Consider the following 25,238-nt stretch of genomic DNA (forward strand, 5'->3'; position numbering starts at 1 on the left):
TGATTTGTTTTATGAGATCCCACATTCATGCTTGGAATATGGCATGGGGGTGATTCACTGAAAGAAAGATTTGGTTCAGCCTAGTCTATGGTCAGGTGGTTCATGGAAATCCCATACCTGGTCGGCTTATGCAATCGTCAATAACAGCTCTTTGTCATTGGTATTTTATGGTTAAAGATATTTGTTTATATGTGGCTTATATGGTTGTTATATCCTTGATATTTCTATTGGTTATATGTTGGTTATGATTGAGTTTTATGATAGTGAAAACGTATGGCTTTCATCATGTTTTGGTTAATCACTAAATGTACAATGAATATAAGTATTGATAGATGATAATTTAGTTATTATTATGAGGCAACAATGCTTCTTAGTGATTCTTAGATAAGTATGAGACCCCTGTGCTCATGTCTGTTGCTTAAGCTTGTAGAATGCATATTTGTGAGATGCTTGATGAAATGTTTGTCATGGCTAGTAGGGGTCCGGTCAAATACTTCTTCAAATATTTTCATTTGAATCATTTTTTTATGTTACTTATCATTTCGAGAAGTTTCATGGAGATTTGGGCAATGGTCTAAGTCCTGGCCTTGAAAAGTGGCACAGAATTTGGAGTCACTGGCACAGAACTACCTAGAAAAGTCCCCAGTTGTAGGCATGCATTGTTGTGGGAGCAACCGGAGGTTCCCATTCGCATGCATACCCATTTCAAGGGAGTGAATACGGATTTATTTCAATAAAATGTCATTTTGTCTCAAGGGTTAATCACCTGGATGGGTTAGATGGCTCCTGGGGGTTCTGTTGTAGGTGTAGAAGGTCAGGTTGTCTATGTTCCATCAGTTCCACTTCCTTAACTTATACATAGGGAGTTGAATCATATCATAGTAACTATTTGTCACATGTTTACCCTGATTGTTCAGTTACTTGGGTAGATGTGGGAGGAGGATGTTACAGCTAGCATAAAATTTTGTATTTATTAATTTTAGTGAGTGCAAACATCAAGGATATTAGATCAATACCAGCCAATCAAGGTTGCGGTGGAAGGGGGATTGGAAAAGGAAACTATCTTATGCACTATATTTTTATGCATTTCAAGATTATCCACTATTGTGTCTTCATGTTCTAAGATACACATTGTTAGAAAGAAAAGCACCATATCTATTTATTGTCTTGAATACATGTTTTTAAAATGTGCAATTGTTTTAAGAGTTACATGAATCGAGAGTTAAACTTCTACAATTATCATTCCTTTAGGATTTACTTATTTTGATTTCCTTTAACTATATGTAATATAATAAAAAAAATCAATAGGTAGAAGTGAGATGAATCAAGAGTTGAACTCGTACAATATCCATTCATTTAGTATTTCCTCTTTTGATTTTCTTTGGGTACATACATTGTGAGAAAAAATATAGATGGAAAACATGTCGTTGTCACTTGATTTGTAGGAAACCTTTTTTCCTAGAAGTGTTTTTTAATTAGCACCATCATATAAGTGTTTCTAATGTGTTAAACCCTTAAATTTGAATCTAAAGGGTCAACTTATGAGTTTTATTTTCTTTATCAAATAGCTTTAAGCATTGTATTTTTAGTGTTTTGCATAAAACACATGAATTGTCTCTTCCATTCTTCCTTATCTACCGCCATGTAGCTAAGGAATAAGAGTTGGTGTTGATTTCCCTGTGTAGAAAAACTTGAAACCTTGCAACTACTAATGAGATAAAATTGGTCTGCAAAAGACACAAGATTTCTCTACCAAAATTCTGCAAAATGAAAACAATGAATAAAACACAATCAGACATAGAACACAAAATATATATGGGAAACCCAACTTGGAAAAACCCCTCTTTATTGTATTAAATCAACTGAGTAATATGATCTATTACATAGATTTTTCTTCAAGCCTGAAGCTCCTTGCAATATTGATCAACTCTCTACAAGACTTGCCCAACACTTAGGCAAATAAGTCATGCTACGAGCTCCTATTTCCTAGAATACTTTTGCCCCTAAAAAATAGGAGTTTCTCTTATTTCCTTGCACAATTCCCAAGATAATTGATTTGCTTTCTTCTCAATCTCTGCACACAAAAACCTGTGTACCATAATAAATACAATTTGTGCCTTCATCCAATCTCAGTAGGCAATTCAAATTGCATGACCTACTAGGGATAAATCTAGTAGTTGCCTCCCTTACTTGAGAGTAAGTTGATTTAACAAAAATTCAACTACCCAACTAAACTCAAATCTATCTCTATTCTAGAACTAGAGATCAGTTAACTGACAGACACTAGAGTTAACTCCACTAGATAGCTAATTTTAACCATCAACTAGTCCACAACTCATTGAAATCCATCTAACTCGAATTAACTAACAATAACTCAGTGATAGGCCACATCACACATGTTAACTAAAAGCGTACTCAAGAAACTATGAGATTGAATTTGAATTGGCATCTTTGACTAATGCATAAGTCAAATAAGTCATTCCTTGCTATATTTTCAACACTCCCTTTTAGCGAGGAAGGGCTTCTTGGAAGAACTCGTCTACTTGGATTTGTCTTCAGCTCTACCAAATTCTCTCTTGTTGCAATTGCTCCCTTTGAACTAGAAAGAGCCATGTACCCTGTGTATATGGGTGTCTACTTCTTGGTGATAGGAGACTCAACTCTTTTCTAAGCTCTCTTAACCAAATCCTCTACCCACTTGGATCAAAATTTCCCTATACTGGAAGTCTTTGACTAAGTGGTTTCCTCCACTAGCCCAGGGCTATGATCCTCTTCATCATCCTCCTAGTCGTCCCAACTGCCAACTAGCTTAGACTAAAACTAAGATATTGGTTGAGGCTCCATCTTGAGAACTCTATCCTGCTCTTTCTCTCAGAACTCTCTGCCTAATTGCTCAAGGTTTCACATGCATCAACCTCCAATTTATAGAGTTTCTCTATCCTCACCCCAATCTGCTTGACTTGTCCTGAAGTTGAATGCTTAAGGTAGGTATTCCCTTTGTTGAATACAACATCATACCCTTTGTCTTCAATGGCTTCTAATGAGAGAAGGTTTTTATTCAATCCTGGAACATACATCACATTCTTGAGATGGAGAAGAGAACTAGACTCCCTCTAAAAGCTAATTGTACCAACACCTTTGGTCAAGTATTTTCCATCATCTCCAAGCTCGATATGGAATTGCATGTCTTTCTCCTCCAAACCACTGAAGATATATTTGTTCCATGTCATGTGGAAAGAAGCCCGTGAGTCAATGTACCACACATTACCTCATATGGAGCTTTACATGCAAGTTATCAAGGAGAAATCCACTTTGAACTGAGAAGAGAGTGTTTATCCTCCATATGTTGTTGCAACATGCTTGTTGGATTTCTTGTTTGGACATTTTGTAACATAATGTCCAAACTAATGACAATGAAAACACTTGATATTTTAAAGATCCTTCTTTTCCTTGCCTCCATTTTGACTAGACTTAGTTTTTCCTTGGGCCTTCTTGCCCTTGGATTTCTTCCCTTTTCCAACTAAAGCAAATTTCTCCTCATCTTTTGTCCCAGATGAAACTCCATTCCTTGTGTTCCTTTTTATCTTTTCTTGCACAAGATCTGACCACAGTCCCTCCAAATCAGAGAGCTTATCTCTACCATTCACTGCATCTTGGAAGTTATGCCAAGATTTGTGAAGCCCATGAAGAGCAAGGCTCACAAGAGCTATTGGTGGAACTATCTCTCCAACACCTACAAGTCCATCCCTCACTTGATAAATCCTGGATAGATATGTAAAAGTGGGCTTATTCTTTCCCATTCAAATGTTCCTCATTTTATCCTTCAAAGAAATTTTTATGGCATCAATACTGCTTTTAAAAAGTTCAGTAAGGGCCTTCAACATCTAGAATTTTTTATCCTTCCCATGAAAATTTGGAACAATACGGTGTCTAACTCGTCCTAGTATCATCCTCCTAACTTTGGAAGAATCCTTCTTTTATTGAGTCAATTGTTGTGCATATGATGTAGGGGGTTTAGGAATATTAGTCTTGAATTATTCGAAAACCCCACTATCATCTAACATAACCTCCATTATGTCCTTCCATGCGCAAAAGTTTGAAGTCCCTTCTAGGGAATGCATTGTCCTCAAACCATAGGATGACATCATTCTTACACTTGTAGAATTCCTGCACTAACTAATCTTCCATCCAATGTGATTTGAATCTAATTAAGTAACTTGGAATTTATCTTGTTTTATGCTCTGATACCATGTGGAAACTCCTTGAAACCTTTCAATTTCTAATGAGATCAAACTAATCTGCAAAAGACTCAAGATTTCTCTACCAAAATTCTATGGAAAGAAAACAATAAATAAAAACAAAAATCACACATAGAACACAAAATTTATCTATGGAACCCAACTAAGAAAACCCCTCTTGCTAGTGTTAAATCAATTGAGTAATCTGATCTATTACATAGAATAAGCTTCAAACCTAAAGCTCCCTGCAATACTGATCAACTCTCTACAAGACTTGCCCAACACTTAGGAAAATAAGGCTTGCTAGGAGCTCTTATTTCCTAGCGTAATTCGGTCCCTAGAAAATATGAATTTCTCCTATTTCCTTGCATAATTCCCATGATAATTGCTCTACTTGCTTCTCAAGCTCTGCACACAAAAACTTGTGTACCATAATAAATACAATTTATGCCTTCGTTCAATCTCAATAGGCAATTCAAATTTCATGACCTATTAGGGCTAAATTTAGCAGTTTCTTATGTTAACTAAGAGTAAGTTGAGTTAACAAATTTTCAACCACAGATCTTAAATTAAAAATAAATGTTTCACATAAATTTTGTAATCTATCTTATGTTTTATGGGAAATGGATCGATATTGCAAAAGCACATAAACTAAATTAAATTTTTCATATTTTCACCGTGAAAAATAGACAACAAGCAGAATCACAAAACAACAATTTAATGACGGAGTTCACCCGTCTTGGGCTACGTCTCCAAGTCCAACTTCCAATGTTGTCCCTTTAAATTATATGCTCAAATATGTAATTGAATCAACATACAATGATCAAATTTCAAAAATAACATTTTTCTTGGGCTTAAAAAGGCTGAAAATGGCCACATTAGGCCTCCTTCATTTCCATGTTAACTGTTCTGCAAATTCGACCTTATGTACAAAAAATGGCAATGAAATTCGGCTTTAGAAGCCTTGCACAGTGACAATTTCACATAAACAAGTGGCGCAGTCGGCCACGAAACCTGTCAATTATTGTGCAAATTGTTGAATTATTAGTTCAACACCGCACCCCAATTTTCCACTCTCTGGTCAATCACATGGCATATAATATGATCAAGGTTGCGGGCTAGAGGCCAAGCACCCTGCCAACCCTGATCATGGTCACATAACGGGTAAAAGGACCAAGGGTTGGGCATGAGCAGGGTGTCATGTGTCGAACCCTCTCGTTCATCCACCAAAAGTTACATGAATATAGTGGAACCTGGGGCTAGGGCTATGTCTCCCCACCCATCCTGCCTCGGCACTCGGTCACAATCCATTATATAGGACTTGGAGTTGGGCCGGCGGGCTCGACCCTCCCCCCAAATCACCTAACACATCCCCTTAAATATAATCATGTGACAATGTACTAATGAGTAACATTGTGGTGCAGTGGTAAGGAGTGTGACTTATGGCGGTCAGGTCATGGGGTCAAACTCTGGGGAGGTCGATTAGTCGAACAACCAAAATTTTGGGGCCAAAAACTAGGTCGCATGATAGCCTTCCATTAGGCCACGTGGTGGACTATGATTAGCCTAGCCATAATCATGTCAGCCAATATAAACTCGCCACTTATCCTAACAGTATTGACCTATCTGACAATCGTACTGCACAATCACCCTACTGACGTCAGCAGCACGTTAGCATACGGACTTCCACATGGCATATGTACACTGCCCATTCAACCCTACAAGTTGACTTTTTTAATGTTTTCCAAAAACTTTAGAATGTGATAACTTCCTAATATGATGTCAGATTAAGGAGATTCAAGCATCGTTGGATCAGAGTGACGAAATCTACAATTTGGCACTAGTTTCAGGATATTTTGAGCACTTTGATTTTTGATCATATTTTGTAACCCTAGATCATTCCTCCCCCCAGAAGCTTTTGGACCATCGAAAATCTATTTTTACTCAGTAAGTAAGTGAGGGTACAACTCCCTCACTTTCTTGATCTTAATCCACCTTGCTTTACTTGGATTGGTACCTTTGAGCCTCACTCGAAGATACTTCACATTGCCTCTGCGTGAAGTCATGATCCTCCTTTCAAGAATTGATTTTTCCTGCAACTCATTTAAATATTTAGGAACAAAATACTCTATAGATGGAATCTGAACATTCTCTTGTTGATCATCAGTCATTGGAGGCTCCTACAATCTCAAGTTTTCCACATTCACAACAGAATAAATTTGAATGTAAGGTGGAAAATCTAATCGAAAAGCATTGTTACCAATCTTCTCCAAGATTTTTAAAAGACCATATCTAATTGGCTTGAGCTTTTTACCTTCACCTTGTAGTTTTTCTTTGCTAATGTACAACCAAACTTGATCTCCCACTTGGAAATCATGATCAACCCGATGCTTATCATCTCTTTCTTTGTACTTTCCTTTGCTTTTCTGTAGCTATTCTTGTACACTTTGATGCACAAGTCGAATATTTTCAATGAGATTCTTAGCTTTGTCCACATCACTATGTCCATCTACTGCAATATCTTTACCAAAGATGAAATCCAAAGGAGAATTTGGAAAATAACCCAAAAAAGCTTCAAATGGAGATACTTGTGTAGATGAATGCTTGGCACGATTGTAGGCATGATGGATGTAATGCAAATGCTCATCCCAAAGTTTAGGATGTTTACCACAATATCCTCGAAGGAGATGCACTATTGTTTTTTTCACTACTTATATCTAGCCATTGGTTTGTGGATGAAATGTGGTTCTCTTCTTCAACTTTGTGTCTATGAATTCCCATAAATTTGAACAAAACTTCCTGACAAATCGAGAATCTCGATAAAAAATAATAGGAGTGGGTAACCCAAAATGAACCCATACATTTTTGAAGAACATCTTTGTGGTCTATTCAGCTATAACTTATTTCTTACATGGAATCAACACACACATTTTGTTGAAACGATCCATAACACCATATAGATAATCATGACCTTTCTTAGACATTGGTAGTCCTCCAACAAAATCCATAGAAATACTTTCCCAAAGATGAGAAGGTATAGGAAGTGGAGTGTACAAACCCAATTTCCTATTGCTTGGCTTGCTAGTAGCACACATGGAACATCCTCTCACATATTTTGAAACAGTTTCATTCATGCGAGGCCAATAACAATACCTTTGAATTTGAGCAATTGTTTTTCCTACACCAAAGTGACCAGCAATAAGAGAAGTGTGGGCTTCCCTTATGACATTGACTCTTTCACCTTATGGAACACATAACTTTCCAAGATGATACAACAACTTGTTATGAACATGATAATCCAACTCTTAAACATGATTTCCTTGACTCAAAGTTGTATAAACATCCTTAAAATCGTCATCTTGAGCATACTGTTCAATATAACTTTCATGCATGATTGAGTTATGCTTAAGAATAGCAGATGCATTAACAATAGGCCTTGATAACATATCCACAACTTTGTTGTATATACCTTTCTTATACCTGATTACCAAATGAAATTGTTGTAAGAATCCCATCCACTTGAAATGTCTAGCTTGTTGTAGCTTGGTTTGTGATATTGCAAATGTTGATGGTCAGTATGAATAACCGTTTCTTTACCCATCAAATAATGCTTACCTTTCTTCACGCTTTGTACCAAAGTATACAACTCTTTATCATAAGTTGGATAGTTAATTATTGCATCAGTAAAGGTTTCAAAATGATACCATATTGGCTTACCATGTTGCATCAAAACTGCTCCCATAGCATCTTCGCTTGCATCGATTTGAATTTCAAATGGTTGCTTAAGATCTGGAAGTGCTAGAACTGGTGTTGTACTAATTTTCTATTTCAATGTGTCGAAGACTTTCTGTTGCTTACCTCCCCACTAAAAGACTTGTTTCACATTTGTCAAAGCATGTAATGGTGTTTCAATGGGGAAGTTAGTGATAAATTTTCTCCACTATTGGGTTGCTCCCAGAAAGCTCCTAACTTCTGTTACATTATTGGGTTTAGGCCAATTCACAATGACATCAACTTTTGAGGGCTCAATATTCAATTCACCCCATTCTACAATATGACCCAAATACACCAAAGAGGTTTTCCCAAATTCACACTCAGACATCTTCAAATACAACTTCTCTTTTTTCAAGACATCTAAAATCTGTTTCACATGCTTGACATGCTCTTCACAAGACTTACTGAAAATCATAATATCATATAAGTATACTATGACAAAATCATCAAGGAATGGTCGTGACACATCATTCATAATCCTCATGAATGTTGCAGGTGCATTGCAAAGCCCGAATGACATAACTAACCATTCAAAAAAACCTTGTTTTGCCTTGAAAGTAGTTTTCCAAATATCATCTTCAGCAATCCTTATTTGATGATAATCGCATGTCAAATCTAACTTAGTAAAGAAAAATACTTCCTTTAACTTATCTAGCAAATCAATAATGCGAGGAAGAGGATAGTGATTCTTTACCGTGATCTTATTTAAAACTCAGAAATCCACACACTTGCACCATGTACCATCTTTCTTTGGAACCAATGCAATAGGAGACCCACAAGGATATGTGTTAGGCCTTATGACCCCTTTGTCAATAAGCTCTTGAATTTGCTTCTTAATCTCTATATTCTTCAAAACTGACATTCTATACATGCCAATATTTGGAAGTAGTGCATCATGTTGCAAGTGAATCTCATGTTGGATTCCTCTTTTAGGAGGCAACCCTTCAAGTTCCCGAAACATATTGTCATAAGTGTTAACAACTTCAACCAATTCATACTTGATTTTTGAATCACATCCTGTGAAAGCTTTAGATTCAACAATATATTTAGCTTTAATCATCAACAACAAAAAATTCCCATAGTATTTACAAGCATTTTCATCTGACCAGCACTAACAAGAGATAAGTTCATCTTCTTGCGATGTGCTCTAACAATATACTCAATTCAATCTTTAAAATGATGATGTTTGTTCTCATCATGATATAATATGGCTTTCCGGTCATACAAGTATATACTCCCTAAAACAATCCCCCAAATATCAAGTGGTACAACATCAAGCTCTACCTCATCTATAAAATTAGTAGTGATGGAGAATTTGAGTTTACATTTTCTTGTCCCTTGTAATTTGGCATCATCACTTACCCAACCCAAACGGTAAGGTTTAGTATGAGGTTTAATTTCTATATTAAGTTTCTTAACAGTTGCTTCAGAGATAAGGTTGACTTGGGATCCACTATCAAACAATGTATCAACTTTTGTATGTTTTGTAATGACCCTGATATGGAAAAGCTCACTTCTTTCTTTATCATTTTGAGATTCAATAGTTGTTGGGAACAAGATCCCCCAAGGACAGTTTTTGGGTTAAAATCCCATGTTTTGGGTCGAATTTTGTAATAAACTTGTAAAGACTCCGCATTTTGTGGTCACGAAGCACGAAGGTATCATGAGTCATAAAGGGTTGTCTGCCCTTATTTTTGTAAAGTAAAGTCGGTTGTAAAAGATCTACCTGTGGTCCGCAGAACATGGGATTGTATAAAAAGAGCTAAGCTCTAAGTAGTTTTAGGGTCAGGGGATGAAGTCAGATAGTCATAGCTTGAAGTAAGAAGTCTAAGTTTCAAGTCGTAGCATAGTAGAGGCTCTGCAGCTAAGTGCACATAGGCCTAGGGTGGAAGTTCTCAGCTGAGTGCACGGACCCCTGCAGCTGTGTGCACAGGGTGGATAGAGTCTGTAATCACTTGAAGACATCAATAAAGAGAAGTATTCTGCAAATTTTGTGCTTTTGTTCCAGTTATTACATCTTGTCATGTTATGTATGAATTTCCTTTATAATGCTTATATGATGTACGAATGAATGTAATTATGTTGGATAATTGAACGCAAATAAGGATACATGTTTACGCGGTGCTAACTGTGAGTATCTAATAAGATAAGTAAGACACATAGACTAGTTTGGGAATCTGTACGGTATGCTTCCCTAGCAGCACGAAAGTACCTGAGCCGCAGGCTAGGGCTGCACGAAAATCAATTGTACCTTTTCGCAGAGGCATTGAAGGGAAGAATCAAGGGCGAGTCTAGAAAGACCTAGAGTTAAGTGACCTACGTGAAAGCAGGAATAACCGACATCACGACCATCTCAGGGTGCAGAAACTTGGTTCTAGCATCACCCCATACTGCTTCGGGTGAGACTTCGGTCCACGCTCTGCGGGTTGATGCCGAAAGGGCCAGTAGTGTAGGGATTTGTTTGGCTAACTAACACTGAACCTCAGACATGCCCCATCAAGCCAACAAATGGTTCTGTTGCCGGGACCGGAATCTTCATAAGAGATGTGTGATGTCGTATCACTGGAATCCAACTAAGAAAGAGATCAAAAACTGGTTGGATAGGAAGATCCACGAATTCGCAGCACAAGAGAACAGAAGTCCATGACTGACAAAGGAACAATGGCTAGACAGGTACCTATATACAGGAATACATGAGATCTTTTTCTGTTCCTTTCTGGTTGAGCCATACGAGTGGATCGCAAAGCTAGCAGATAACCAAGGAAGGTGGAAACTTGACGGTCCTATTGTTTGGACCCTAGAGCTAGTGCAGAGATTGGAAGCATCTATGGATAAGATCGCTCGTGTTGTCAATCATTAGCTCGATCGCATCATAGGAGGATTTGTGACTGAATTCACGGTCGACACCTCAGTCAGCTACAGCAAGGCGGAGCGACGTTTTTCCAAAGGTTCGCGAGGTAAGTACTTGAAATCTTTGAATACCTGGATTAAAATGTTATTGTGCAAAAAATGGGTTATGCAGCTACCTTGATGTTTGCAGCTATGTGAAGTGGAAAAACTTACAGGAACAAAGGAAGAAAGGGTCCTAAATATAGTCCATTGATTTCACCTCTACGAGGTGACGAAGAGGGGATAGCGCAGATTTCTACACGAAGTGCTATTTAGTTAATAAGGCAAGGATTCTCGTGACTGCCACCTCCACCCACTCCACCTCCAACTTCACCACCAACACCTGCGACTTCACCCATACCGCCTCCACCTCCACCGCAGTTCAATATGGAAAATTAAGTAAAGCTTCCTTTATTCAAATGCTTGGGAAATGAGGACCCGAACCAATTTTGGTTTGTGGTAAAAGTTGTATGGGAAGCTTAGGGTGTTAGAGATGATAACATGAAGAAGGAAACCCTAGTTTGTGCTCTGCAGGATCATGCGCTAACCTGGTACATCAAGTACTCTAATGATAACCTGAATGCTGGAGTGGCAGACATCTAGACAACACTGAATAAAGAATTCAGTAGGCCTAAATCTGAGGCATAGTCGATTGTGGGATTCAAGGAAATATCGATGCAACTAGGCGAGCCCCTTGGGAACTCGATCAGAGGTTGAAATGTAAAATCTGTGAAGCTAACATGAACTTAACAGACAGACAACATTGCGAATGGTTTGTGGCTTCACTCCTGCCACACCTAAGGGTTGCGTTGTCACAACAGAAAATAACGACTCAGGCAAAGGCCTTGGATATTGCAATAAGACTGCATGAAACACCGATACAAGATCCAAATCTGGGGGTTCAGTAGATCCATGCACAGTTGAAAAATCTTTGCCTTGAGACGCAAAGTTTGAAGCAGGATAGAACAGTTCGACCAAAAGTGCGCGAAGAGGTATGGTGCCTGAAATGCAGGGGTCAGGGGCACGATAAAGACCATTGCTCGGTCTTTGCGAATTGTATTGCGGGAGGAGGACCAATGCCTTTGAGGCTGGAAGCTCATGCAAGACCAAGCGTGGGGACTGCATTATGGTGCGCTATATGTCAGGTAGTAGAAAACATGCCACTGATAACTGTCATTTGTTGCAGAAGTTTGTACAGACACCGCAGCAACTATTCTGCAACTTCTGTAGGTTAGTAGGGCATGATGAGCACAACTGTAGAAGCTACGAATTGATGATGGATAGAACACCCACTATAGGTTCTAGGCAGAAACGCAGCCCCCTGACTAGAGCGCGGGGATGGCGTGTACAGGCTTTCAAGGGCGCGGACGAGGCCGAGACGAAGGAGGACCTGGCAGAGATCAAGGGCATCTGATTTGCTACAATTACGAAGGACCAGGACACTATGCTCGCAATTGCACTAACCCAACACATCCATTGTGAAAGTATTGCACTCTGTTTGATCATGAAATGGAATATTGTCCTATGCTGATAGCAAGGATACATGACAAAGTGGCACTACCACCCCAGCCGACTCAAAACCTGCAGATGATGAGGTCTGAGTCGCGTGAAGAGGATCCGAACGTAAATATAGTGCTCCAAAGTCAAATCACAATAGGAGATGATAAGGGGAAACAACCTGAGGACAACACATGGGTTCGCAAAGCTCCGGCAAAGGAGACTGAGTTCGATTTGGAGCGCGCACATGAAACATTCATGGAGGCGAAGAAGAGCTTTGCTGAGGCCTCCACCTTAGGGAGCAAGGATAAGCTTGATCAAGAGATGGACCCTTCTATGCTTACAACCTTCCTAGAAACTTGCATGAAGCTACTACGCGATAGCAAGGCTGTGAAGGGGTTACAGGAGCTCATAAATAGATGCACCAAAAACACTCTAGCTGAGCTGCGCGTAGTATGAAAGCTTGGTAAGCGTAAAACAAGGATAGGATGGGAGATGAGACTGACCACGCAGATAGGAGAGTATGAGATGGATTAGGTTATCTTGGACCTGAGGTCAGACACGAACATCCTACTGAAACAGACTTGGGAACAGATGGGGAGACTCGCGCTACAATGGTCTCTAATTCAGCTAAGGATAGCGAATCAGCAAAAGATCATCCCCACGGGTGGCTACAAGGGGTGACTGTAGATATTGAAGGCACAAGCACACTGGCTAACTTTGAAGTAATAGAAATTGTGGATGATAGCAACCCCTACCCTGCGCTCCTTGGCATTGATTAGGCTACTGATATGAACGGGGTAATCAACCTAAAGAAACAAAAGATGATATTTGAGAAGAAATCGCTCTGCTTAATAGTGCCCCTACATCCTGTTGAAGGATCATGCTATACTGAACCAGTCTGCGATTATGAGAGCGATGACGATCTAGACTGTATCTACAAGATAATAGCGCGAGACCAAGATTGGGTGAATCCAACAGCGGATGAATGAATTACATGGGATCGCGAGAGTTCCAATACCTCGGACTCTGATGAAGAATTAGAGCACTGGAAGAATAGGTTACATGAAGTAACCACGCTGAGTTGTAACTTGATGACCCGGTAGCTACGTTGTGTGTCATCAGAGGTAAGAAATCTACCCACTTATGATGGCTTGAATGATGTAGATATATTTTTGTATGCATTTGAGAGGGAGGTACCAGAAAAGCAGTGCTTCCAGGTGTTGGACTAGGCACTACGCGCCATGCCTTCAAGATGGTAGGGTGCGCACAAGGGAAGATTTGATGATTCACGCGAATGTAGGAAGATGATGAGAACACGCTTTGGGAAGTTGAAGCTATGAATTATAGATAAATATGATGGGCAGGATGATCTACGTGCGCACTTGGCCAAATGGGCTCAGGCTTATGGAGAGAAGCCCCAACCTTTTGTGGGTGCACATGTTCTATCACACCCTGGACGTCATCTCGATGAACTGGTACGTAGAAATAGAGCTTCGCCATGGTACAGGTGAATGGGATATTATACGCAAAGGATTGATAATGACATTCAGCTTTGAAGACGGGTTTGACTGTATTAACGAGGCGCTATAAGAGGTGAAAGTAGAAATCTTTAAGATACTGTAGGATCCTTTATACCTGATTTAGCCTGAGTGGGCTACTCAACTGAGTCACGCACTAGAATGCTATAACGTAACCACTGAAGAAGAGGATGAGGATCCACGAAAGATTAACATCCCTGAAACAGAATTTCACCACGAGGTTAAAGGACCACGGGTTGAGAATCCTGATATAACCATGCCGCTGAAAACGAAACAGGTAAACATTGGTATGGAGGCAGAGCCCAAGTTCGTGAATATTGGAGATTAGTGGAATAATGCGATGGTAGATAAGATCACTAAATTGCTCCACGAATACTAGTATTTATTCCCAACCAAGTTTACGGATCTAAAAGGGATAATCGGGGACCTAGGTGTTATGAATATCACGTTGAAGCTCGACACGAAGCCAGTTAAGCAAAGACCTTACCATCTCAATCTGAAGTATAAGGAAAAGGTGCGCTTAGAGCTAGACAAGATGCTCGCGGCAGGCATCATTGAGCCTGTGGAAGAATCTAACTGGGTAAGCCCAATGGTGGTACAGGAGAAGAAGTAGAGGGATGAAATAAGGATATGCATGGATCTCAGAAAGCTGAATGACGCTTGCGTACATGATCCTTTCCTGACTCCATTCACTGATGAAGTTTTGGACAATGTAGGTGGCCAGGAAGCATATTCCTTCACTGCTGGGTTGGGTACCAGCAGATCAAAATCACGCCGAAGGATAGGAGCAAGACAACCTTCGTGACTGAGTGGGATTGTTTCCAGTAAACTATAATGCCGTTTGGGTTGAAGAATGCGCCTGTGATTTTCTTGCGCTAGTCATTGTTGCATTCAAGGAATTTATTCATAAGTTCTTGGAAGTATACTTTGATGTCTGGACTGTGTTTGGACTGGTAAAACACCATGTGTCAAGTTTGCGCCTAATGGTATCAAAGATACCAGATAGCGCTCAATCTAAAGAAGTGCTTGTTTTGTGTTCATTTTGGGACCCTGCTGGGTCATGTGGTTTGCAAACAGGGACTAATGGTAGATCCCGCGAAGATCGCGGTGATACTAAGCTTGGAAGCACTGAGGAGTGTGAAATAGTTGCACGTTACCCTAAGACATACGGGATATTACAGAAATTTTATCAAAGGATATGCCCAGATCATCACGCCTATGAAAAAGTTGTTGAAGAAGGATGTCACATTCTGCTGGAACGAGGACTGTAAGAAGAGCTTGGATGTATTGAAAGAAAATATGGTCATTGTACCAATCTTAGTATTCCGGATTGGAAGAAGGAGTTTCATGTACATGTCGATGCGTCATGTATAGCATTGGGAGCAGTACTGACATAGGCTAGCGGAGGAGACTTGGACCATCCTATCGCGTTTGCAAGCATAAGGTTATCCAAGGTGGAGAAGAACTATTCTGTCATCGAGCGCAAAGGGTCATCTATGGTATATGCACTCCAGAAGTTTAGACACAACTTGCTAGGAGGAAATTTTAAGATGTATACGCACCACCCCATGCTGAAGTAACTGCTCAATAAGCCTGTGTTGGGGGGAAGAATCTGCAGGTGGTTGTTATTGTTCCAGGAATATGATTTTGAGGTTATTGTGAAGCCTAGACGACTGAGTGTAGGACCAGACCATCTGTCGCGCATCGAAATAGGGGAAGAACCCACTAAGTTGGAGGAGGGACTGACTAATGTGCAGCGATTTGCAGTGTGCATCACAGATGGTCATTTCGAGGATATAATGCACTTCCAGACGATAGGAACTGTCCAGGAGGGATACACCGTCCAGCAGAAGAAGGAGTTAGTGGTGCACATGACAGATTTTTATGTCATTGTTGGGCATCTGTGTAAAATGGGGTCCGATGAGGTATTGCGATGGTATGTACCGGAGTTTGAAAGAAGCAGCATCCTCCCAAACGCTCATGGGGGCCTCGCGGGAGGACATTATGCAAGGAGAGAAACCGCGCAGAAAATTCTACGTGTAGGGATGTGGTGGCCAACCCTCCATCAGGGCTCAAAAGCGTATTGAAATGGGTGTGATGTGTGTCAAAGGACTGGTAGGCCATCACAGAAGGATGAGCTGCCTTTGAATCCACAGATGACATTGCAACCCTTTGAGAAATGGGCGATAGATTTTGTGGGACCCATTCAACGCCAAGGAAAGACGAGAGTAAGGTACATTATCACCGCAACGGAGTATTTGACCCGATGGGTGGAGGTACAACCTATGAATGATTTCACCGGTACGACTGCTGCGAAGTTTCTTTTTTAGTATGTACTGATGCGATTTGGCTATCCGAAGATTTTGATGAGTGATCGCGGTACACACTTTCTGAATGAGACGATCAGCGTGCTAACAGAGGAATTTTAGGTATATCACCAGAAGAGGATGCCTTATCACCCGCATGCTAACGGGATGGTGGAAGCATTCAATAAAGTGCTGGAGAATGAACTCACCAAGGTTTGCATCGCTCAGTGAAGTGATTGGGACTTATGCATACCCGCAATACTATGGGCCTATCGAATGACATGCAAGAAGTTGACTAGACAAACACCCTTTCGACTTGTCTATGGTGTTGAAGCAATGATGCCCATGGAATATATTGTGCCTATTCTACGCATAGCGGCACTCACGAGTATGACGGATTGTGGAGCACTGGAAGAAAGGCTCGCATAGTTGGCTGAGCTTGAGGAAGAGAGATTTCTAGCTGGATTTCATCAACAGGTCTAAAAGCAACGCGAAAAATCATGGCATGATCAACACATCAAGCTGCACACCTTTAAGGTGGTTTTGTTATATGACAGCAAGTTTGATAAATTTCCAAGGAAATTCAGGATGCACTGGTTAGGGCCCTATGTCATTAAGGAGATTACCAACGGAGGAGCGGTTCAGTTGGTCAAATTGAATGGAGAACCCTTCCCAGGAAAGGTGAATGGCAGTTGATTGAAGCCATACACCGACGGTCCGGCCATGTGACTAGATGAAGGTAACACAATCTTAGCACTCCAGGTAGCTGAAAGGAGGCGTGAGACTTTAAACTACACTACCCAAGTTGGGGAGCTATGCGATTAGAGGATTGTGCGAAGCAAGGAAGTGTCATAGGGTTCGTGACAGCGCAAAGGGAGGTGCGCTACCCAGGGAGAATTCACGCAGGTTGACCGGAAAGTGATCGTTAAATTTATTGTTCATGATTTGATGGTAGAAATGCGGCCAAGTGGAGCGGGAGGCTAACATCTAAGACGAAATTTATGGGTCAGATCCTTGAAGATCTTTCGCCAATCCGACATTAATGAACTGAATTTGGGGGGAATGGCTGGATTTAAATTCAAAATTCCCTATAAATTACAGGTGGCTTCCCAGCAAAAAACACTGGTGAAGAAGCCTAGCGGATATGCTATATCCAGCATCTGCGACCCTGCTGTGAAGGTAGCTACGCAGATTCTAGTTGGGAAAGTGATGAGGAAGTGTCGCGCCGATGAGGTGTTGGCGCTTTTCGTCGCACTAGCAGCCCAATGTGCCGAAGGAGTCTAGTTCAACTGGTCGGACTACCTTCGCGACGAGTTTCTAGCAAACTACCACGAAGTGCAGGAGCTCAGCAAGACGTTCCACTACGTGTGGCTCTTGCTGTCAAGTGTACTGGTAGCATGAGAAATGCCAGAGGATAGTCAATTCCCTACGATCATGCCAGACCTACAAGAAGCAGCGAAGTACGCTTCACTATGGGTGACCAAGGATGCGCAACGCGTCAAGGACAACAAGATCTTCTAGATCTTGATGGAGATGAACATCTGCATGGCCATCAATTGCAAACCACAGTTGTCACCTACGGTGTACGCCAACCTGCAGGGATATGCAAAGTTTAAATCAAACTTTCACCATGTATCCATCAGGTCGTGAAAGGACCCTACGTAGAAATGGTACGAATTGCCTTACCTGGCAACAGATGACGCCATTGATGTAGTACTTGATCAATGGCTGACAGAGTGGCACGCTACAATAGACTTGGAAGGGAGAAAGTCTGTCACACAGAGAAAGAAGGAGGAGGCCAAGATTAAGGTGACATAGCTAGCCGAAAACAAGAAAAAGGAGGTCGCGGAAAAGGCCCAAGCGAAGCACGATGTCGCTCAGCAAACAGGGAAGCAAACAAGTGGGACATAGCGAGGCTCTGACAAATGCGCAAGGTCACCTTCACCTGAGATAGAGGAGGAGACAGATGAGCAAACAAAATAGCACGGCGTGAACCCTCAGGAGACGTCTACCCACATCATTCAAGGGAGCAGGAGAAAGGAGGGTCCAGGAAGAAATCAAAGGCTACGAAGGCATCACTAGACCACATCACCCTCATAGAGGGCAATTTTGTCACTACAGAGGCGCTGTAACAGTTTGAGCAGCAACAACAGATAATCTTGGGGGGCTATCGAGATAGGTTTACAGGAGCTGCAGAACCGCGCGTCTCAGGATGGCACGATGTCCACCAGCCTTGCTATCGGCACTTCAAAGGCTGCCGAGATGCTGTGTGTGAAGGCCTCTAGTGCGATAGTGCTGTTGATGGAGCACTCACCACGAAGAGCGAAGCTGACAGGCCCACTGTCAGCGCCCTAAAGGGAGTAGGGTTGAATCTGGCAGTGCTCCCTAGTGAAACACTCCACCTCTTACAGGATGGAGTGATTGCAGAGTTGAGGTCCCATGAGCACCACGCCCTCCAGGTGATCAGTGAATAGTGGATCAACAACGATTAGATAACACTATAACGAGACTCTGCCATCATCGTTGTGAGCAAGGCGACCAATTAGAACAAGTGCATTATGCAGGTCGTCGAGGAGGCACGCCGAATGGCCCCAGAGTTGGTCATTCCTAATGAGGATCCAGTCGAGGTGCGCATCTGCAAGTTGGCTATGGGGGTGCGCGACACTCATACTAAGATAGCAAAGGTCTAGTTGGAGTTGAACATGCAGATCACAGAGTTGCATTTAAAGGCCCAGCCTTCAACTCCGCTAGAAGTCAAGGAGCAGCGGGCGACCGCTATCACAAAAACAATAGCGGTGGTGGACAATGTAGTAATAGACTACACGCAACTTTTTGAACAGTTTTTTGAGGTCCTGACAAGCTTGCAGGAGGACCCCAATGTGCAGCGACTAGAGACGGAAGTGTGCAACCTACAGCAGCGCTATGATGAAATCAAGGGCACAGCGCAGACCGTCGCTCTGACACAAAGACTAGCAAAGTTGCAGGAGGCCAAGCAGCTGAAAGAACAGGTGGATGCAGCGCTGCACAAGGAAGAAATGATGAAGGCAAGACTGAAGCCCTAGTTGGATGAGGCTGACACAGTGACAGGCTCTATTGAAGGAAAGCTTGCGACTCTGCAAGAAACTCAGCAGAAGCTTTAGGCCGATAGTTCAGGAGCAGTGACCTAGCGACTGGTCAAAGACGTGAAGTAGGCAGCAGCTCAGTGCACTATCAAGGTTGCGGTCATACAAGTCGAGCTGGAAAGTCTTCGTGCTAAGATCTCCGCACCTACTAAGTGACTCGAAGGCGAGTCACGATGTTTGTGTTGGGGACCTGTTGGGAACGGGATCCCCTAAGGACAATTTGGGGCTAAAAGCCCATGTTTTGGGTCAAATATTGTAATAAACTTGTAAAGACTCCACATTTTGTGGTCGCAGAGTGCGAAGGTGTCATGAGTCAGAAAGGGTTGTCTGCTCTTATTTTTGTATAGTAAAGTTGGTTGTAAAATATCTACCCATGTTCCGCCAACCATGGGATTGTATAAAAAGAGCTAAGCTCTAAGTAGTTTTCGAGTCAGGGGATGAAGTCAGATAGTCATAGAATGAAGTAAGAAGTCTAAGTTTTGGGTCATAGCATAGGTAGAGGCTCTACAGCTGAGTGCGCAGAGGCCTAGGGTGGAAGTCCGCAGTTGAGTGCGTGGACCCCTACACCTGTGTGCGCAGGGTGGATAGACCCTATGATCACTTGAAGATATCAATAAAGAGAAGTATTCTGAAAATTCTGTGCTTTCGTTCTAGTTACTACATCTTGTCATGTTATGTATGAATTTCCCTTATAATGCTTATATGATGCATGAATCAATGTAATTATTTTGGACAATTGAATGCAAATAAGGATACCTATTTACGCAGTGCTAACTATGAGTATCTAATAAGATAAGTAAGACACTTATACTAGTTTGGGAATCTGTACGGTACGCTTCCCTAGCAGCGCGAAAGTACCTGAGTTGCAGGTTAGGGCTGCATGAAGGTCAATCATACCTTTTCGCGAAGTTATTGAAGGGCAGAATCAAGGTTGAGTCTGGCAAGCCCTAAAGTTAAGTGACCTGTGCGGAAGTAGGAATAGAAGGAATAAACCAACACCACGACCATATCAGGGCACAGAAACTTGGTTCCAGCATGCCCCCATACTACTTCGGGTGAGACTTTGGTCTACGCTCCACGGGCTGAAGCTGAAAGGGCCAGTAGTGTAGGTATTTGTTTGGCTAACTAACGTTGAACCTTGGTCAAGCCCCATCAAGCCAACACTAGGCTTACTAGAAGAACTATTACTTACATTAGAAGCTATACCTTTCATTCCCATGGTTGTGGTTTTGGTTTCATCACCTTAATCAGATCCGAGATCTTGTTGAGTTGTAGCAGCATCCTTTTGTTTCCCCTTTTTATTGAACTTCTTTGGTCTCATTTCTGGACGTAATTTCCAACAGTAGTCTTCATCATGGCCTTATTTTCAACAATGTTTACGGGTAAGTTTCTCTCCCTCTTTATTGACAGTATAATTATTTTTTCCTTTGCATTTAAACTTCCTATTTCCTTTGTCTCCAGATTTGAAAGGTTTCTTCCTAGTCCCTTAAGGAACATTGTTGCCTCTTGATTCTAAATGAAATTCCTGAACACGTACTTCATCTAGATCGGTGGGATTAAACATAATTATAGTGTGTCTCAAATAGCTATGTAATACACCTATGTATTTAAGGAGAGTATCTTTTGAAGATAAATCAACACCCAAGATTAGAACTCTTCTTCTAAATTCTTGTGTGTAACTTTGGACACATTGACCTTTACCTTGTCTAAAATTTTTCAAATCCATAATTGATTTTTTCATGTAATAAAATGGATAAAATTTTCTTCTTAATGTAGCTATAAAATCATTCCAAGAAAAGATAATTTTACCACTTTTCTTCAAATATTCTTGAATTCTGGACTCACACGAGATGAGGGCTACACTTTCCAAACAAAGAGATGTATGTTGGATCTTTGTAACATCATCATCAATATTTTGAATCTTGAAATAGACTTCAATTTGATGAACCAATTTATCCAACTTTTCAACATTTACTTCCCCATTGTACATAAGCAATTCAAACTTGACATCAAGCTTAATCAAGGGAGACTTAGCATGTCCTTTTGGAGATAGAGGGGGAGCAGGTCTATGAGATGAAGGAGGTGAAGAAGGAGGTGAGGATGGAGGTGTATGTAACAACCCTGGTTAAAAATTCATCTAAAAAAAATAAGACCAAGGTCATGGGACACGTATTCCAAGATGAATGGTGGGAAAAACATCCTAGTGAGTGTTCATTTCGGTTATTATGGCCAAAGGAAATTGGAAAAGGCAATGGAAAAGGCTTTGGAAAGGCAAAAGGCATTATTTGACATTTATTTATGAAAATAATGGAAATTAGGAGAAAATGAAGGTGAAAGGTCACATGTTGCATGTGAGGAGGAAAATAATGGAAATTGAAGAAAATATAGACCTCGTTGATAAAAAGGCTTCTGAGGATCAGTGGGAAGGCTTGGTCAGTGTAGCTTTTTGTCAGTTCAGTTTTGGAGCTCTCTCATTATTCTCTCTCTCTCTCACTCTTGGACACACAAAGTTTTCTTGGATCACTTTGGCATTGGATCAAGAAAGGCAAAGAAGGCCAGAGGAAGGAAGGAGCAAGCAAGAAAGAGCAGGATCAAGCAGCTACGGAAGGATACTTTGTAGGTATTGATTTGCATGTGTGATTTCCTTGATAGATTTGGCATGCATGGTATTGCATGTGGTTCTTTATTGTCATGGCATGGGTTTTCTAGGTGTGACAGTGTCTTCAACATAGCCTTGTCATTTCCAGATAGCCATGGTGTGATGGGGTTCTCATGTTTTGGTTGAGCTGGATTGTCAAATGGATTTGACATTGAGTGAGGTGGATCTCTAAAATAAAGAACACATGGCCTAGCAATTGTTGAACTAGACTGTGGATTATGGTAAAGCCACTAGCCTAGTGACCCATAAATAGGACTGTGGGTTACGATAAATCCATGTATTGTGTGCCTCGGTGGGCTGAGGAATCCTCGACTGGTTACTAGCAGGATATACAGTAAAGCCTAGAGGTGGTTGCCCTTGATTAGGCCTAGGAATCCTTTTCGGTGAATGGAAAGATATACAGTAAAGCCTAGAGGGTGGAATCTTAATTAGGGCCTAGTGATCCAGTGTGGATTGTGGTAAAGTGTAGAGACTAGGAGATAGGGAAATTCCTCACAGTGTAGGTGGACAAATCTGGTGGCATCCATGCTTGTTTTATGCCCTAGTGATCTAGGATGGATTGTGGTAAAGCCTGGTTCTATCGATGAGGGTGAGGTGGTGTAGCCCCAGGAATCCCTGGTTGAGTTTAGTTTTAAGTCCCACATTCATGCTTGGAATATGGCACGGGGGTGATTGGCTGAAAGAAATATTTGGTTTAGCCAATCTATGGTCAGGTGGTTCATGGAAGTCCCAAACCTGGTTGGTCATTGCATCATTAATATGAGGTTATTTCTCCTTGTTAATTCATGTGTATTATACCGGTTCATATGTGGGTTATATGCCTGTTGTTTCCTTGGTATTTCTGTTGTTATTATGTTGGTTATGAACATGTATTATGACAGTGGCTATGTATGGCTCTCATCATGTTTTTACTTGTAAATGAATGAACAATGTATCTATGGCCTAATAGATGATAATGCAACTAATGTGATAAGGAAACAATGCCTCATAGTGAATCTTAGATAAGTATGAGAACCCTATGCTCAATTCTGTTATTAAGACTTATAGATTTAATGTTTGTGACATGTTTGAAAAAATGTTTGTCATGTCTAGTAGGGGTCCATTGCAGTACTTGTTGATGTTTTTGCAAATGTTTCATTGTTATGTTGTGTAAATTCATTTCTGAAGGTGTCTTTAAGTTCTGGGCAGTGGCCTAGGCTCTGGGCCTAAAAAAGTGGCAAAATTCTTGGAGTCATAGGCACAACATTGGGAAAAAAGATCCCCAAAAGCTCCCTTGCCCTTGTTTTGGTAGCTTTTGGAGCCTCCAAGATGCACCCTTGTCCATATCAAGGGAGCATTTAGGGGTTTGATGCGCTAAAACTTCAATTGGTCTTAGGGATTGGTTATCTGAGTGGTTGGGATGGCTCCTGTGAGTTTTGTTGTTGATATGAAAGGTCTCTATGGTGTTTTTCCATCGATTCCACTTCCTTAAGGTGACTTAGGAGGTTGAATCCCGTTATAGTGGCCTCTCGTCACATATTTACCCCGGTTGGTCGATTACTTGGGTAGATGTGGGATGAGGGTGTTACAGAGTGGTACCAGAGTGGGTCGCGCTCTCTTTGGATCATATCTGATACCACAGAGTGGTATCAGAGCAGGATTTGTTATCTTTGGGTGGTGTCTGGATTTCATTCTTTTTTGGTGATATTTGATACCAAAGAGTGGTATCAGAGCATGGTTCAACCCTTAAACTGGATGGGCGGAATGTGTTTGTCATGCATGCATGTCAGTTGCATATGTGTTTTTTTTTGTGAACTATGTGCTTGTTATGTATGCATGGTAGTGGTCATTATTACAGTTGTGTTTCCATGTAGGAGTTGATGATGTTGTTGTTGGGATGTGTTTTTCAAGAATGCATGTCAGTTGTATATGCATTTGTTATGCATGTCAGTGCCTATATGTTGTTATATATGCATTATCATGGTTATGGTTATGCATGTATGGTAGGTCAAACATGCATTGTGAGGTCATTGTATGCAATTATGTCATCATGATGTTATTGGTATGTTATGATGCTAATGAGTTGGTTGAGATAAAGCAGGAGATGCAAACCATCAAAGTGAAGTTGCAACATTGGACTTTGAGGCAATATCATGTCGTCATACATGTTTGTATGTTGTGCATGCATATATGTAGGTTAAGGGTTGTTATATGCATTATGGTTATGTGTATGCCTTTCATTCTATTGATGTTATGGTTACATACATGATAGATGCTAGTTGATTAGTGTAGTCATATGCACATGTGTCGGATAGTCATGAATGATAGTAACTTGTGGTTGTATGCATTGTTATTGTTGTTTTATGTTAGATAACTTGATGATTATGTTATATGTTGTTGATGAGTATGTTATAGGTTAACTTCTTGTTGTTATATGATAGTTAGCTTGATGATTAGGGTTATTACATTAAGATCTTGATGTTATATGTATCATACTAATTTGGATTAGTCTATGCAAATGGTTAGGGTTATGACATTCAGGTATGAGTTAATATGTTGTGATATTATGTCATACTAATCTAGACTGACTGTGTAGATGTGATTATTATGTATGAATGATAATTGTTTATGAGCTTATGATGTGAACATGTTATCTAGTTACTATTATGGATATCATGACCTTATTTATGTTTGAGTTGATATGTCATGAAGTTATATCATGCTAATCTGGATTGATTGTGCAGACAAGATAGCCTCCCTTGAGATACATTAAGGTATGAGCTTGCTTATGTCATCTACTTTGTGCTTGAATGTTTGATTATGTCATCTATTTGGTGTTTGAGTGTTGGTGTCTATTATGTCGTCTATATGTTGTTGAATGTTTGATTAATCACATGATATGAGTATGTGTCTATAAGATTGCATCAAGAAATGATCTTGTTTTAAGATGGTTTTACTCACACATATGTGTTAAGATAGCTAACATGTACTTGAGTGTAATAGGTGAAAATTGTAGCATTATGTCTAATGATGATGAGTTGACTATGGATTATGACATGATTGTTAGTATTGGTAAAGGTTGATTTCAAATTTGTGGATATGTTGCCTTGATCCTTGGAACATGTGGTCGACATGTGTGAGTAGTTGCAGGCTAACATGATTGGCATTAGTATTACAAGGTAAGGTAACTAGTATGTTGTTATATTTACTTATGCACTGACATTTATGTGTTT

This window comes from Pinus tabuliformis, chromosome 2_2 (assembly GCF_031772625.1).
Source record: "Pinus tabuliformis cultivar Carrire ecotype Pingquan chromosome 2_2, CPIR1, whole genome shotgun sequence".
Classification (NCBI taxonomy): Eukaryota; Viridiplantae; Streptophyta; class Pinopsida; order Pinales; family Pinaceae; genus Pinus; species Pinus tabuliformis.